Raw genomic sequence first — 16,092 nt, forward strand, 5'->3', positions numbered from 1 at the left:
CAAATCCTGGCTATGCCACTGCTTCTCATAGTTGTATTTGATGCTAAAAGGTTAAGTTGGAATATGTAGATGGTGGGTTGATTTTAGGTGCAGTAAGTCATATAATCTTTCCATACTCTTAACGGAGAACATAATCATTCAACTAATTAATATGCACGCACATAGCTTTCTGATTACCATGCTCACGATGTATTTGTTCCTAAACCTTTATCTGGATTGTGTATGTAGCATATCATGTTGTATACATATTTTAGAATATAAAACTATAATCCATCAGCTCTCAACTTTCATCAAAACTTCGAAGTTTTAGTGCAGCGGCAGGGAATTTAGAACATTGTGACTCATATTTATGTGTATATATACTGCAGTTTCACCCATCCATATTCCATTTTCTTAAAATTTGTTGTGTGATGGTGTTTTTGCATATCATATATGTGTCCATTTTTGTGTTCATGCTTCACAGAAGAGCATGTAACAAAGGGATCTTCGGACAAGCCACAACCTCCTACCAATGCTTCCAAACTGTCACTGGTACTTAATTATTCCTTTTCTATTTTTGTGGTCTAGCCGTATATCATACCTTTTTTTTCAGTTTACTGAAACTGATAAAATTGTTATCTGTATTTTGAAATCTCAATGGTAAAGCTTAATAAACAATGATCAAGACAATAGCAAACAATATAAACTTCCAATGAAATTTCCCATATAATATATAACAGACCATTACCCATATTTAGATGAGAAACAGTGCATGTTTCATTTTTTATATTTTATATCGGGCCATATTGTTGCAACTATAAGGTAAATGACTTTATCATCCATAATTCAAGGCACAATTCCATCTGATATGTGCTTATGGTGATTGGTCGAACCATTCCAATTCTGACGGTTTCTTTTAGAGAGGGGCATCATTATTGATCATTGGTCTACATAAGATATTTTTAATGCACTCCCATAAGCATAGATGTGCTTTTCTTTTTAAAGTTTAATTGTGCTATAATCAATTCACAGGTTCATGTTATACTGTTAATTTATTTGATATTTTTCTTCCTTTGCTGCTATTGCTATGGCTATATACAAGCCATGCAAAACATGCAAGCTCCAACTAGCACTCATAGAGAAGTATACACATGAAGAGTAATAAAAGGTTTTTGAAGTTTAATTTTACTATCCCTTGTCCAACATCATATCTACGTTGCCAACTGACACCCTAATTTGTGTTCATTGCAAACATAGACTGAAACACATCTAGGGAGAACGAATTCTGGTTCACGACTTGCACTCAAGTTCATTGATCCACATGCTTTCATGGCTAGCAAAGATTTCACTTCCCCTATGAATTACAGCATTTGGTCTTGGAGCTCCAAATTTGGAGAATCTTGGCTGTCTTTTTAGGGTCGTACCTTGAAAATAAATGATAATTGAATGATGCGCAATACTAGGGGTTTTTAACCAAACTGATATGAGCATCCTGCTTTGGAATTATAGCTCTCATAATAATTCCACCTATTATCTATGTAGGACAGAAACTTTATCCAAATATGTCAAATTTACCAGCCTTCTCACGTTTTATAAGAAGATGCTCTGTAAATTCAGGTGTCTTTTTCAGCCATTTTGTCTTGTAATATCATTTAACATTCAGGGCATCATAATGTTGGCTTGAATTACTAACAATGGACAAGTTTTGCTTGTATAGATATAATAGTGATGTACTTATTAGTGATTTTGGGTTGAATATCTTTAGCTACATCTGCAAAAGTTTGGCTAAGTGGCATTTTCTGTGAACATTCATACTATTTTCATCTCAAGCTGTGAGACCGGAATTATAATATATGGATGTGGAACTTGGATGAACAGTAAAATAATTATCAACGGATTCTCGAGTGGTTTCCATTTGCATCTTCTAGACTAGTTTCTCTGGTACATCGGCAAAGGTCCAGGGCGAATATGGCAAGTGCAGATTCATTTACGAAGAGATATATGTAGAGGCTACATCTTTCTTCTAGTTGGGTGCACAGGTTTTCATATTCATGAACTCAATAAACGAAAAAGATATGGTGAGTTTGAATTTATACCTTCACACTGAAGTTTCCAGGGCTATGTACTAAAAGCTTCAGTGGGGTTTATAAGTTGGAGAGGGGATGCCTTGATGAGTGAGAATGAAGGAGACCAGATCGAGAAAATTATAGAAGTATATCAAATAAGGTTGCTCAGCGCAGTAGTTAAGGCCTGCAGTTTGATTCGGTAAGGGGGAAAAACCATTTAGCTTCTCAAGGTACTTTTTTGGGTTAATTGCACATAGACTCCGTAGTATTGCTATCTCGAACTTACTCTCAATGTAGTTTTATTTTGGCAGAGAGACCCTGAATAAATTTTGAAAAAGATAATGAAAATATTTCATAATTTTATAAATATTTCATGATTTCAAACTAACAACTGCCATTCGAATGCCCAAAAATCATTACAACGATACCATCTTTTTCAGAGCCTTGGAAGGTCTCCATAATATTTTAACATCAAAAGAAAAGTAGATTTAGGCTTCTTCTATTATTTTATGCTACCCATCACCTCCTCTAATTACTTATTGCAAATAATTTCTTTACATTTAGCCGTACATAATTTTGTGCTTCCAACTACTTATCTAGACCATTTTATTAAACTACATGCTCAAATGTCTACTCAGGAGATGATATAAATATATTAAAATAAGATTAACCAGATATTCAGATCCTATCCAAATTAATCTATCTGGATTTACATAATATTCAATTACATGTGTATAGTATGACTAATTTATGTCTCTACATAACATATTTGTTATATTTACTACATGGTATGCTTAAAATGTAATACATTTTTATAAGGACTAGAAGTGAAGAACCAAATGTTCGTGGTGTTTTCATGTAAAATACCCATAATTAGTGTATACATTGTTCATATTTAGTTCCATACCATGTAGTCCCCTAGTCAAATATGGATTCATGCACGTTGACTTGTGGATAATGGTTGCATAAGGAAAAGCTTGCAATATAAGAAAGTAAACTAAATGGAGAACTAATCCATGGCTAAATATCAAACCCCACCCCACCCGCCAAAACACCCGTTGACACACACTTTGGACGATTTTTCAGATCCCCATAACTTTAGAAAACCTCTTAAGTTTAGGAGTTACTTAAGATTTTATCAGAAAATCCCCCTAAAAGTGTGAGCAAAAATTTTCATTGAAAAAAGTCCCCTTGTGTAATTTTACCCACTCATGTGAAAAGTTGTAGTTAATGTTGTTAGTGTTTTTTTTAATCTTAAAGTTAAAGGGGTTTTTCTTATAACCCCTAAACTTAAGGGTTTTCTATTTTATATTTTAAAAGTTATGGGGGGTTTATCTGATAATCGTCCACATGTTTTTTGTGGTGGTGGTGTGCTGTGTGTGGGGGGGGGGTGGGGCGGTTCGCCTGTTCTAATATTTAGCTTTAATTATTTGTTCCAGGACCTTTTTATTATCTGTAATAGAAAAATTCTTGTAAATACTCTATTTTATTTTTTTCTTTTCTTTTGTTTGTTTGCATCAATATTTTCTCTTTATTTCTAGTGAAAGTTAGAAATATATTTTACAGCATATTTAAACATTGTTTCTGCAATTCCGAAAATGCAAAAAAAAAGGGTAGCCCAGTGCATGAGCCTCCCACCATTGTGGGTTTTGGGGAGTGTCAAATGTACGCAGCCTTACCCTGCATGCAAAGAGGCTGTTTCTATGATTTGAACTCATGACCTCCAGGTCACAAGGCAACAACCTTACCATTGCGCCAAGGATCATATGTTTAAATTAGTCAACAAGTAAATTAAGAAAATTTCCTTCAATTTCCGCATGATCTTGGTTTGATTTAGTATATATGTTTAATTTTGGCTATAAGTACTATCTACTGAGAAATTTCTTTTTTTAAATGAAAGTTTACAATTATTAGTTCCATCTCATATTTATACCTTTCTTCTGTCCTCCAGAAATGCAACAACACATATTTGATTTATGAATCATTTAATGTGTAATTCGAGAAGTTTATTTGTGTTGTGATGTGATTGAAGGATGTAGCAACGGATTATACTGAGAAGATTGAAGGCTCTGGAGAAAATTGAAAACTTTGAGATGAATGTAATGATCATTACTTTTTTCTTAGGAAACATTTATGATCTTTCTATTTGTTGTTTCTAAATAAAGAAAGTTTGATTTTGATCATTAATTGAATCTTTATCAATAAACTCTCTATTTTATTGTTGAATTAAGTGCTTTTTTTTTACAGAAAATGCATTATTATGTGTTAAAATTTGAATTACTTCTTACTTTTTTCCCCAATAAAATTTTAATAATTTGGACAAATGGAAGGACCGTCGCTAAAATAGTGTGTTGGGATGTAAATCCTATCGGGACCTCCCTGTAGGAGTGGGGTGGTTTGCGCCAGGACCGTAGCCAGTAATTGTGGGCAATTAAGCACTAGTAGAAAAACTGTAAAACCCCGAAAATTTGAATATAGAGTGATAAATAATTATAAATATGTTATATGATGAAAATAATGTATTTTGATGTTTGAGTATGATAGGAATTGATTTGAAATCAATTTAATGTATATTTGTGAATATATGAGTGTAAATACACAAAACATGCACAAAGGCAAATAGTGATAATCTGAGAATTTTGACCAGTTGAGAGTTTTTATGTTTTGCATACTGATTCAGTTAGAATCTGGAAGAGTGTATAAGACCAAAGTTGTAGGTCTCTTCAATAGCTTTCCAACGAATCTTAAATCACCTCATTCCGAGATCGTATGAGAAAGTTACAACCTTTTTACCGAACCCCAGTCTGAGCATGGCCCAGAACTCTGAGCAGTCGACCGCCGTGGTCGCTGCGGTCGACCGCTCAGCGTACAGACGCCAGTTCATGGCGGAGCTTTGCTGTTCAGATTGAAGGAGGATCTTTCTCACTCGTTTTTGGGTGTTCATCAACCCCCTCAGGCGAGTAACATCTCGCCCAATCTCTCACCCTTGTTTTTATGAGTTTTTCTAACGATTTTAATGAGTTTTCTTGAGCCTAAATCACTATTTTGCGTACTTAGATAGATCCTTATGATATGTGATGTGGAAACTAAGTATTTCAGTTTTCAAATACCCACCAACGATTTTTGGTTAAAGAGATCTAACTGAAAATGTTTTATTAAGAGTTAAATTTCTGATTTTTATTGTTTTATAAAGTTTAAAACACGGGTATACATGTTCACGATTTTTGGTGATGATTTTTACATGCTAAATGTTGTTATATGATGATTCATATGTATTAGATTATGTGATATATCATTTGGAAGCAGAGATGTATTGTTTGGATCAATTTTCGAAGTAGAGAAAAACCTAAATTTAGGCATCTGCCAATCTCGCGGTCGACCGCAACGCTATGTGCGGTCGACCGATGGGCGTTCTGTCGAGCAGAACATCTCTGCTCATTTTGCGGTCGACCGAAGTGGCCTCTGCGGTCGACCGCGATACTGTTTGTGCAGGAGTATATTTTGTTGTGTATATTGTGTGTACGAATGGTTTACCTCGATTTTTCTGGCATTAAATCTACAATATGGAACACTTGTCTATACATGTGAGTTGACACTTTTGACACAAGTTTAGACCCGCACATCGAGACACGTGCGAGTTTAGGATATGTATATCTTTCCACATATACCTTTGACAATTGCACCTCTTTACTTATAGTCCATGTGTTGGGCATACATTACAATTGATCCATGTGTTGGATACTTATCATTTCGGTCCATGTGCTGGACACGTATTTTTCTTCAGTCCTCGTGTTGGACATGTATTACTTTTTAGTTCTCGTGTTGGACGCTCATTGCATTCAGTCCTCGTGTTGGATATTCATTTTACTTAGTCCTCGTGTTGGACATGCATTGTTATTTAATCCTCGTGCTGGATATGCATTACCATCCGGTCCATGCGTTGGACAACGGTCACATCCGGTCCATGCGTTAGACAACGATTATTGGACATCGGTCACATCCGGTCCATGCGTTGGACAACGGTTATATTCAGTCCACGAGTTGGACGTTCACTTGCATATTAGACCACGCGCTGGACATTTGTTAAGCTATAAGTATGACGCTTATCTAAATCAGGACATAACATGATTTCATGAGATTTGGACATGATAGCTACCTAGACTGGACACGACACTTATGTGATATCGACCCTTGACACTTATATAGTTTCGGCGTGACTTTTGATTAAGTATTGAGATGGGCTGTTTCTTTTAGTTTATTATTCATGTAGTAGACTTCGGGTTTGGTAATTAGGGATTTACAATTTGAGATAAAAGGTATATACATGAGGGTTTCCTTGTTTGGATTATTTCGCTCGACGTACCTATGCTCGTGTTGTAATTTCCTAAATACTAAAACCCATTATTTGCTAGGAGTAATGATTTTTGACTATTATGTAATAACTATATTTTCTGTATACAACGAGCCCTTTCCCTTGGGGTTGGTTGTGATGTTGCTCGCTAGCGCTTTGACGCTCGTTGTCCCTCCCCCTTTCAGGTAACGAGCCAGGAGCCCGGAGAGTCGCAGGTTGATGGCGACACACTTTAGTGTTCAGCTGACTATTTTTTAGATATGTTTTATTTTGGAGCATTTACTTCAGACATTTATTTGTATTCCAGTATATTAGATGACGAGATATTAATTTGATCTCTATTACTTCATCAGTTGATTCTCGTATAACCTTTTACTTGCTTTGTACTACACCTGTTGTTGATTCCACTAGAGAGATAGTGATTGTGATGGTGAAACATGTTATTGCACGGTGTGGTGCATGGCAGGTTTGACATTCTTGGTTTCACCTTGGACTGCAGCCTTGTGTGAACCCAGGGGTGTCACAGTTGGTATCAGAGCTCTAGTTCCAGTATCCTTAGGATCATCCTGTGTCGAGTCGTGGAGCTAGGATAGAGTTTATTAGGATTCATGTATAGAGTCCGTAAGGATTTCCTAGTATGAGTGAGGACGATATCTGCGTATGTCTCAAAATTTGAGAATTTTTTTTATGACAACTATTTTTATGTTGATTGAAGGTATTTGCGTGAATACTATGTGTTATGAATTCGTATTGTGATACGTTATGTATATATATATATATATATATTTATTATCTCGCTTACTGTTATAATTAAGCTCTCCTTTTGATATTATAAATATCAAAACGAGGATGTGGTCGAGGTAAAACTCGCACCTGGAGAACTGGGCATGCAGAGCCGAGCCGCAGCAGGCTCCACAGTATTTGATCGACTTCATGGCACCGTTAGCAATAAGATCTTACAACACTCGAGGAGCAAGAAGTGTATCTGTTTCCGTCAGCAGTACCAAGCAGAAGTTAGATGTATTCAGCACTGAGGGCATCGCTGGAGGATAGCAACAACATCCAGATTTTTGATGGGGTAGCAATTATCACCTATTCGGGAGAATTTTAGTCACCACAAGTAGTTAGAGCTAGTCTAAGTGAAGCAGGGAGATATACCCGTAGTGAAGGAAGAAATTAAAACCAGAATGGTGAATATGACAATGGTAAGAGAACTATTGTGAAAACTAGAGAATTATAGCAGCGAGAGAATGACTTTAACCCAGCAACAAAGACAGTATAAGAAAGGAGCACAATATGATACGAGAGCGCCAAAGTAGTACAGAATTTAGAGTACATGTTACAATCACAACAAGATCGAACAAAGAGCGAAAGAATTGTCGCAGTACACCAACAGGGAGCCAGCAAGATAGAGGTCATGGACGACAGTCTCAGAGTCGTAATTTTAGCCAGCAATGGGGAAAGAGAGGCACTACTTTTAATCCGAGGATTTAGGGTCAGCAGGCTGTATTTGCATCATCCAGGAGATTTGCATTATCTAGCAAAATATTTAGCAGTACCGCATGATCAGGGTTCGAACGGAGCTTTATTCTTGTTTTTCTTTTCAGCTCGGATCTAATTTGATTTAGAAAATTCGCTCATCTTTCATACCTCCATTGGTAGGCTTCATCTTGTAGCACATTCTTTAGATATTCTGTTGTCAGTATCTACTCCTCTAGGAGAGGTGTCCACTCTATCTACCGGAAATATGTCATCAGACTAGACGAGTCAGAGTTTGTTGTCGATTTGATAGCGTTGAATATGTCCGGGTTCGATGTTATCCTTGGTATGATTTGGTTATCCTCCTACCAGGCTAGTATTGACTGCTTTGCGAAGACAGTTAATTTGCGAGCGTCCGAGATGATTGTAGCAACCTCTTAGGGCAACCGTTTTGCGGAGTCATTTCTGGCATATATCGAGGAGGTGCTGTGACGGGATCTGAGTATTGATTTATTAGAGACTAGAGTTGTCTCAGAGTATCAGGATGTCTTTCAGGATATACCTGGGTTACCTCCTGTGTGAGAGGTTGAGTTGTGTATTGAGTTGCAGCCGGGCACAGTCCTGATATCCCGCGCACCCTATCGTATGACACCAGCTGAGATGAGGGAGCTTCAGACCCAGTTGGACGAGTTGTTAGCTCAGGATTTATTTGTAGGAGTTTTTCTCCGTGGGGCGCATCGGTCCTCTTCGTGAAGAAAAAGGACGGTAATATGAGATTTTGCATTTATTATAGAGAGCCGGACAAGGTCACTATCCAGAATAGGTACTTATTACCTAGGATTGATGACTTGTTCGACTAGTTGCAGAGAGCGTAGTATTTCTCGAAGTTTGATCTTCGGTCTGGTTATCATAGTTGCGGGTTCGGAAGATGGATTTTTCCAAAGCCGTTTTTCCTAATTCGATGTGAATCTTTAGAGGTTCTAGTCAGACCATTCGGGTTGACTAATGCACACGTGGTATTCACGAATATGATGAACTGAGTTTTTCCCTCCCTTCATGGGCCCGTTTGATATTCTCATATTTTTGAGATCGGAGGCAGAACACGAGTACCATTGCAGACTCTTCAGGAGCACCAGTTATATGCCAAGTTCAACAAATACAGGTTTTGGTTTTTAGAAGTTAGATTTCTTGGCCACGTCAACAGCAAAGAGGGCATGACAGTGAATCCGGTTAAGTTTACAGCAATTCTTGTTTTGGAACCGCCGAAGATGGTGATAGAGATTTGAAGCTTTTTGGGTTAGCCGGTTATTACAGGAAGTTCATCCTAGACTTTTTGAAGATTTCGGCGCCACTTGAACGCCTTACGAAGAAGGGTGTACAGTTCATTTGGAACACAGAGTGCCAGAAGGCCTTTGATACTTTAAAGACTAAGTTGACTACAGTACCGGTTTTGTCTATTTCGAGCAGTGACAGGACGTACGTTGTTTTCTCAGATGCATCATTGGTAGGTTTAGGAGGCATCTTGATGCAGACTTAGAGGGTAGAAGTATATACCTCATGACAATTTAGGGTGCACGAGCAGAACTACCCCACTCATGATTTGGTGTTAGCAGTAGTGATATTTGTACTGAAGTCACGAGGTATTACTTATATGGAGTGCAATTTGAGTTGTTCATCGACCACCAGAGTTTGAAGTATCTTTTCTCCCAGAAGGAACTCAACCAGAGGCAGCGACGGTGGATTGAGTTTATTGAGAACTATGAATTCGTGATTCTGTACATCCAGGAATAATTAAGCTGTACAAAGACCTAAAGAGACACGTTTGGTGAAGTGATATGCATAGGAAGATTTCAGAGTATATAGCTAAGTGTCTTACCGGTCAGTAAGTGAAGGTGGAACATTAGGGACTGGTAGGAACACTTCAATCTTTCCCCATTTCGAAATAGAAGTGGGCGGACTTTTTTATGAACCTTATTGTAGGGTTGTCGAAGTTGAAGAAAGAAAATGATTCTGGTTGGATGATAATGGATATACTAATGAAGCCAGCATATTTCATTCCAGTAAGGACTACTTATACCGCCGAGGCATATGCGAGGATATTTGTTTGGTAGATAGTTTGACTTCATGGAGTCCCAGACACGATGGTATCGGATCGAGGTTCAGTATTCACTCCTCACTTGTGGAAGAATCCAAGATTCACTTGGCAGTATATTCATCTTACAGTAGTGTATTTTACCCACAGACGGATGGTCAGACGGAGAGAGTAAATCAGATGTTGGAGGACATGTTGCGGGCTTATGTCATTGACTTTCAAGGTAGATGGAAGGAATCATATTCCACTGATAGAGTTCGCTTATGACAACAGTTATCAAGTGATAATTGGTGTGGCCCCGTATGAAGTATCGTACGGGAGGCCTTGCAGATCGCCTATATATTGAGTAGAGCAGGAGGATATTTTAATGCTTGGGCCAGAGCTTATGAGATAGATTACTGAGAAAGTAACATAAATCAGAGAACAGGTTCTAGCCGCTCAGAGTCAGCAAAAGAGCTATGCAGATAAGAAATGAGGACATTTAGAGTTTCAGATTTGAAGAGTTAGTTATGCTGAAAGTATCGTCTATAAAAGACGTTCAGCGATTCGGAAGGCGGAGAAAGCTTGAACTGAGATATATTGGACCGTTTCGGATTTTGGAGCTTATTGGGGCTGTTTCATATGGACTAGACTTTCCAGCATCGATGTCTAGTGTACATAAAGTATTTCATATTTCAATGTTCAAGAAGCAATTACATGATGAAGAGCAGCAGTGAGTGTTGAACGCATCAGAGATTTAGCTTCAGGATGGTTTGACTACGATTGAGATCCTAGTTTGTATACTTGCTAGAAAAGACAAGAAATTTAGAATCAATATATTTTTTTTTTCCTAGGTGAAAATTCAGTGGAACCAGAAAGGAGTTGAGGAGGTTTCTCGGGAGCGCGAGGACGATATACATCGCGACTACCATTTCTGAATTTCGAGGATGAAATTCTTTTAAGGGGGGAAGAATGTAAAACCCCGAAAATTTGAATATAGTGTGATAAATAATTATAAATATGTTATATGGTGAAAATAATGTATTTTGATGTTTGAGTATGATAGGAATTGATTTGAGATCAATTCAATGTATATTTGTGAATATATGAGTGTAAATACACAAAACATGCACAAAGGCAAATAGTGATAATCTGAGAATTTTGACCAGTTGAGAGTTTTTATGTTTTTCATACTGTTTGAGTTAGAATCTGGAAGAGTGTATAAGACCAAAGTTGTAGGTCTCTTCAATAGCTTTCCAACGAATCTTAAATCACCTCCTTCCGAGATCGTATGAGAAAGTTACAACCTTTTTACCGAACCCCAATCTGAGCATGGCCCAGAACTCTGAGCAGTCGACCGCTGTGGTCGCTGCGGTCGACCGCTCAGCGTACAGACGCCAGTTCAGTTCTGTTTTGGGTTGGTTTTGTTTATACCAAACCCGATTGTTACCCTACTTATATATACTCGTTTTGAAGCTCTCAGAACCCTCTTTCAAACCCTAATAGCCTCAGCCCCCCTTCTCTCTCTCCTCTCAAACCCTAACTTCGTTTTTGGCATTTTTGGGGCGTTCGAAGGATTTTCGGCGGAGCTTTGCTGTTCAGATTGAAGGAGGATCTTTCTCACTCGTTTTTGGGTGTTCATCAACCCCCTCAGGCGAGTAACATCTCGCCCAATCTCTCACCTATGTTTTTACAAGCTTTTCTAACGATTTTAATGAGTTTTCTTGAGCCTAAATCACTATTTTGCGTACTTAGATAGATCCTTATGATATGTGATGTGAAAACTAAGTATTTCAGTTTTCAAATACCCACCAATGATTTTTGGTTAAAGAGATCTAACTGAAAATGTTTTATTAAGAGTTAAATTTCTGATTTTTATTGTTTTATAAAGTTTAAAACACGGGTATACATGTTCACGATTTTTGGTGATGATTTTTACATGCTAAATGTTGTTATATGATGATTCATATGTATTAGATTATGTGATATATCATTTGGAAGCAGAGATGTATTGTTTGGATCAATTTTCGAAGTAGAGAAAAACCTAAATTTCGGCATCTGCCAATCTCGCGGTCGACCGCAGCGCTATGTACGGTCGACCGATGGGCGTTCTGTGAAGCAGAACATCTCTGCTCATTTTGCGGTCGACCGGAGTGGCCTCTACGGTCGACAGCGATACTGTTTGTGCAGGAGTATATTTTGTTGTGTATATTGTGTGTACGAATGGTTTACCTCGATTTTTCTAGCATTAAATCTACAATATGGAACACTTGTCTATACATGTGAGTTGACACTTTTGACACAAGTTTAGACCCGCTCATCGAGACACGTGCGAGTTTAGGATATGTATATCTTTCCACATATACCTTTGACAATTGCACCTCTTTACTTATAGTCCATGTGTTGGGCATACATTACTATTGATCCATGTGTTGGATACTTATCATTTCGGTCCATGTGCTGGACATGTATTTTTCTTCAGTCCTCGTGTTGGACATGCATTACTTTTTAGTCCTCGTGTTGGACGCTCATTCCATTCAGTCCTCATGTTGGATATTCATTTTACTTAGTCCTCGTGTTGGACATGCATTGTTATTTAATCCTCGTGCTGGATATGCATTACCATCCGGTCCATGCGTTGGACAACGGTCACATCCGGTCCATGCGTTAGACAACGATTATATTCAGTCCACGAGTTGGACGTTCACTTGCATATTAGACCACGCGCTGGACATTTGTTAAGCTATAAGTATGACGCTTATCTAAATCAGGACATAACATGATTTCATGAGATTTGGACATGATAGCTACCTAGACTGGACACGACACTTATGTGATATCGACCTTTGACACTTATATGGTTTCGGCGTGACTTTTGATTAAGTATTGAGATGGGCTGTTTCTTTTAGTTTATTATTCATATAGTAGACTACGGGTTTGGTAATTAGGGATTTACAATTTGAGATAAAAGGTATATACATGAGGGTTTCCTTGTTTGGATTATTTCGCTCGACGTACCTATGCTCGTGGATTATTTCGCTCGACGTACCTACGCTCGTGTTGTAATTTCCTAAATACCAGAACCCATTGTTGTTAGGACAAATGATTTTATATTATTATGTATTAATTGTATTTTCTGTATACAACGAGCCCTTTCCCTTGGGGTTGGTTGTGATGTTGCTCGCTAGCGCTTTGACGCTCGTTGTCCCTCCCCCTTTCAGGTAACGAGCCAGAAGCCCGGAGAGTCGCAGGTTGATGGCGACACGCTTTAGTGTTCAGCTGACTATTTTTAGATATGTTTTATTTTGGAGCCATGCATTGTTATTTAATCCTCGTGCTGGATATGCATTACCATCCGGTCCATGCGTTGGACAACGGTCACATCCGGTCCATGCGTTGGACAACGGTTATATTCAGTCCACGAGTTGGACGTTCACTTGCATATTAGACCACGCGCTGGACATTTGTTAAGCTATAAGTACGACACTTATCTGAATCAGGACACGACATGATTACCTGGGATTTGGACATGATAGCTACCTAGACTGGACACGACACTTATGTGATATTGACATTTGACACTTATATGGTTTTGACGTGACTTTTGATTAAGTATTGAGATGAGTTGTTTCTTTCAGTTTATTATTCATATAGTAGACTACGGGTTTGGTAATTAGGGATTTACAATTTGAGATAAAAGGTATATACATGAGGGTTTCCTTGTTTGGATTATTTCGCTCGACGTACCTATGCTCGTGTTGTAATTTCCTAAATGCTAAAACCCATTATTTGCTAGGAGTAATGATTTTAACTATTACGAGCCCTTTCCCTTGGGGTTGGTTGTGATGTTGCTCGCTAGCGCTTTGACGCTCGTTGTCCCTCCCCCTTTCAGGTAACGAGCCAGAAGCCCGGAGAGTCGCAGGTTGATGGCGACACGCTTTAGTGTTCAGCTGACTATTTTTAGATATGTTTTATTTTGGAGCTCCACTGTAGACTTTGTTTAGATGTTTGAGGACTTTGTTCTAGATGTTGTAAAGGCTGCGTGCCTCATTTCCTTTACTCAGACTTATTGTATTTGAGATTTGATAAGAACTCCCGTTTATTCATTTCAGATATTGACTTTGTATTTCTATATGTTGGATGATGAAATATTATTTTGATCTCTTTCATTTCATCAGTATCTCTTGTATTATCTTTTACTTGCTTTTGTACCTACACCTGTTGTTGACTCTACTAGAGAGATGTTAATTGTGATGGTGAAACATGTTATTGCACGGTGTGGTGCATAACAGGTTTGACATTCTTGGTTTCACCGAGGACTGCAGCCTCGTGTGAACCCAGGGGCGTCACAAAAACGGTCAACCTAGACGGAAATTTCCATCTAGGTTGATTCAAATTCCGTCTAGATTAGCTCAACTAGACGAAATTCCGTCTAGTTTGGGTGGTTTATTTTGCTTCCGTCTAGATTGAAGCAAACTAGACGGAATTCCGTCTAGGTTGATCAATCTAGACGGAATACAACCTAGACGGAATAAGAATTCCGTCTAGTTTGCAGACCAGATAGAATTCTGTCTGGTCTGCGAACTAGACGGAATTTTCATCTAGTTTGACAGACCAGACGGAATTCGTCTAGTTTGACAGACCAGACGGAATTCCGTCTGGTCTGTCAAACTAGACCGAATTTTCGTCTAGGCTGGTTTTTTACAACCTAGACGGAATTACGTCTAGATTGCCTTTTTTTAGGAAAAAAAATTAATTAAACTTTATACTTTCCTGTACAATTACATTAATATTTGAATACATCCAGAAAATACTGTACACGCCACATTCAACCATCCAATTATAATCAAAATTCATAACAATTCCATTCAAAAACATCTATATAACCAAATTTAACACATTGTACAAATCCAACCATCCACTTCAAAATATACATCAATCAGTTCCGTCTAAAACACATCCAACAACATATATACTAACAATGCACATGACTAAGATAGGATACACGACATGAATTAATGTAGTGTTATAACAAATAAAACTGTTTATTGCATTAAAAATAAAAAAACCTCATCCATCGTCGTCGGCGGGGGTATCTCTATCCCGATTACGAGAACAGGTGCTGCTCCCTCCAATATCTCCACTCTGAATGTTTAATTGAATAATCATTTTGTAGTGTTTGATAACATATTAGATAAAAATGAATTTATAAATATAAGAAAAAATAAGGTACCTGAGCACTACTCTGTCTAGCGCCGGAACTATCGCCAATCGAGCTAATGATCTGTATGACACCACCATACGCGCTATAAGGAATAGCACCGCCTAAATATTGTATAACATACACCATGAGATCGTCTATCGAGTTCGTCGTCAGCGCAACTCTAGCCATCTCATTAGTCACCTGAATATGCAGCTCCGGGTCAATTTTGTCAATCAAGAATGTAGAGATACGTGTGACAAATGGCATAGCCTGGAAACTGCTTATGGCTGCTCTCATCGATGTAGATGGTGTGGAGGATTAGCCTAGAAACTGCTTGTGGCTGCTCTCATCGATGTAGATGGTGTGGAGGATGCTGTGGACGATCTAATGCTTATACCGGGTGAAGCTCCGATACCATGCAGAGGATATCTTCCTCTCCTATTATTAGGGAGAAATGAATATTAAACTTTGCTCTCAAATTCAATAATGGTAAACAAATATAAATAGTATGTAGTATTCAAATTGATTCGATTTTTCACCATCCTTACCTATTATGACCCATCAAGTTCTGTGTGAGATTGATGTTCTCCTCTGCAGAAAGCATGTGAGGGTCCGGCTCGGTTTGTTCCTCCTCCTGCAGAATGTACACAGATGCAGCCTCCTTGGATGCAGTCTCAAATCCCTCCTAAATCACAAATTTATAGTTAATTCAAGATAATGACCATATTATTTGTGTTCTCGTTTCCTCGTAATGTTAACAAAATAGAATTAATAATACTACTCAAGATATGTATAAGTCTCACCACTAACTCGAGATTTGCCGTGATCTTATCCCGATTCTTCTCATCACCCCTATATTGTTCACGGAAAGTACCATATGCCGCTCTGGCCTTCAAGCGTATCGGCATTAATGGTTTCCCCTGTCATATTATAAATTATGAGA

At 38.1% G+C, this 16,092-nt stretch overlaps 1 long non-coding RNA gene across 2 annotated transcripts in view; it reads left to right on the forward strand.

The window, feature by feature from the left end:
* Window positions 1-4,164, forward strand: part of LOC109834098 — a 7,737-nt gene extending 3,573 nt beyond the window's left edge. The window contains exons 4-5 of one of the 2 annotated variants that reach the window (XR_002245448.1): window positions 464-531; window positions 3,997-4,164. This is a non-coding gene — a long non-coding RNA (uncharacterized LOC109834098). The remainder of the gene's footprint in view (window positions 1-463; window positions 532-3,996) is intronic. The other variant, XR_002245449.1, reaches the window with a different exon arrangement.

Source organism: Asparagus officinalis, chromosome 3, assembly GCF_001876935.1.
Source record: "Asparagus officinalis chromosome 3, Aspof.V1, whole genome shotgun sequence".
In the NCBI taxonomy this organism is placed as follows: domain Eukaryota; kingdom Viridiplantae; phylum Streptophyta; class Magnoliopsida; order Asparagales; family Asparagaceae; genus Asparagus; species Asparagus officinalis.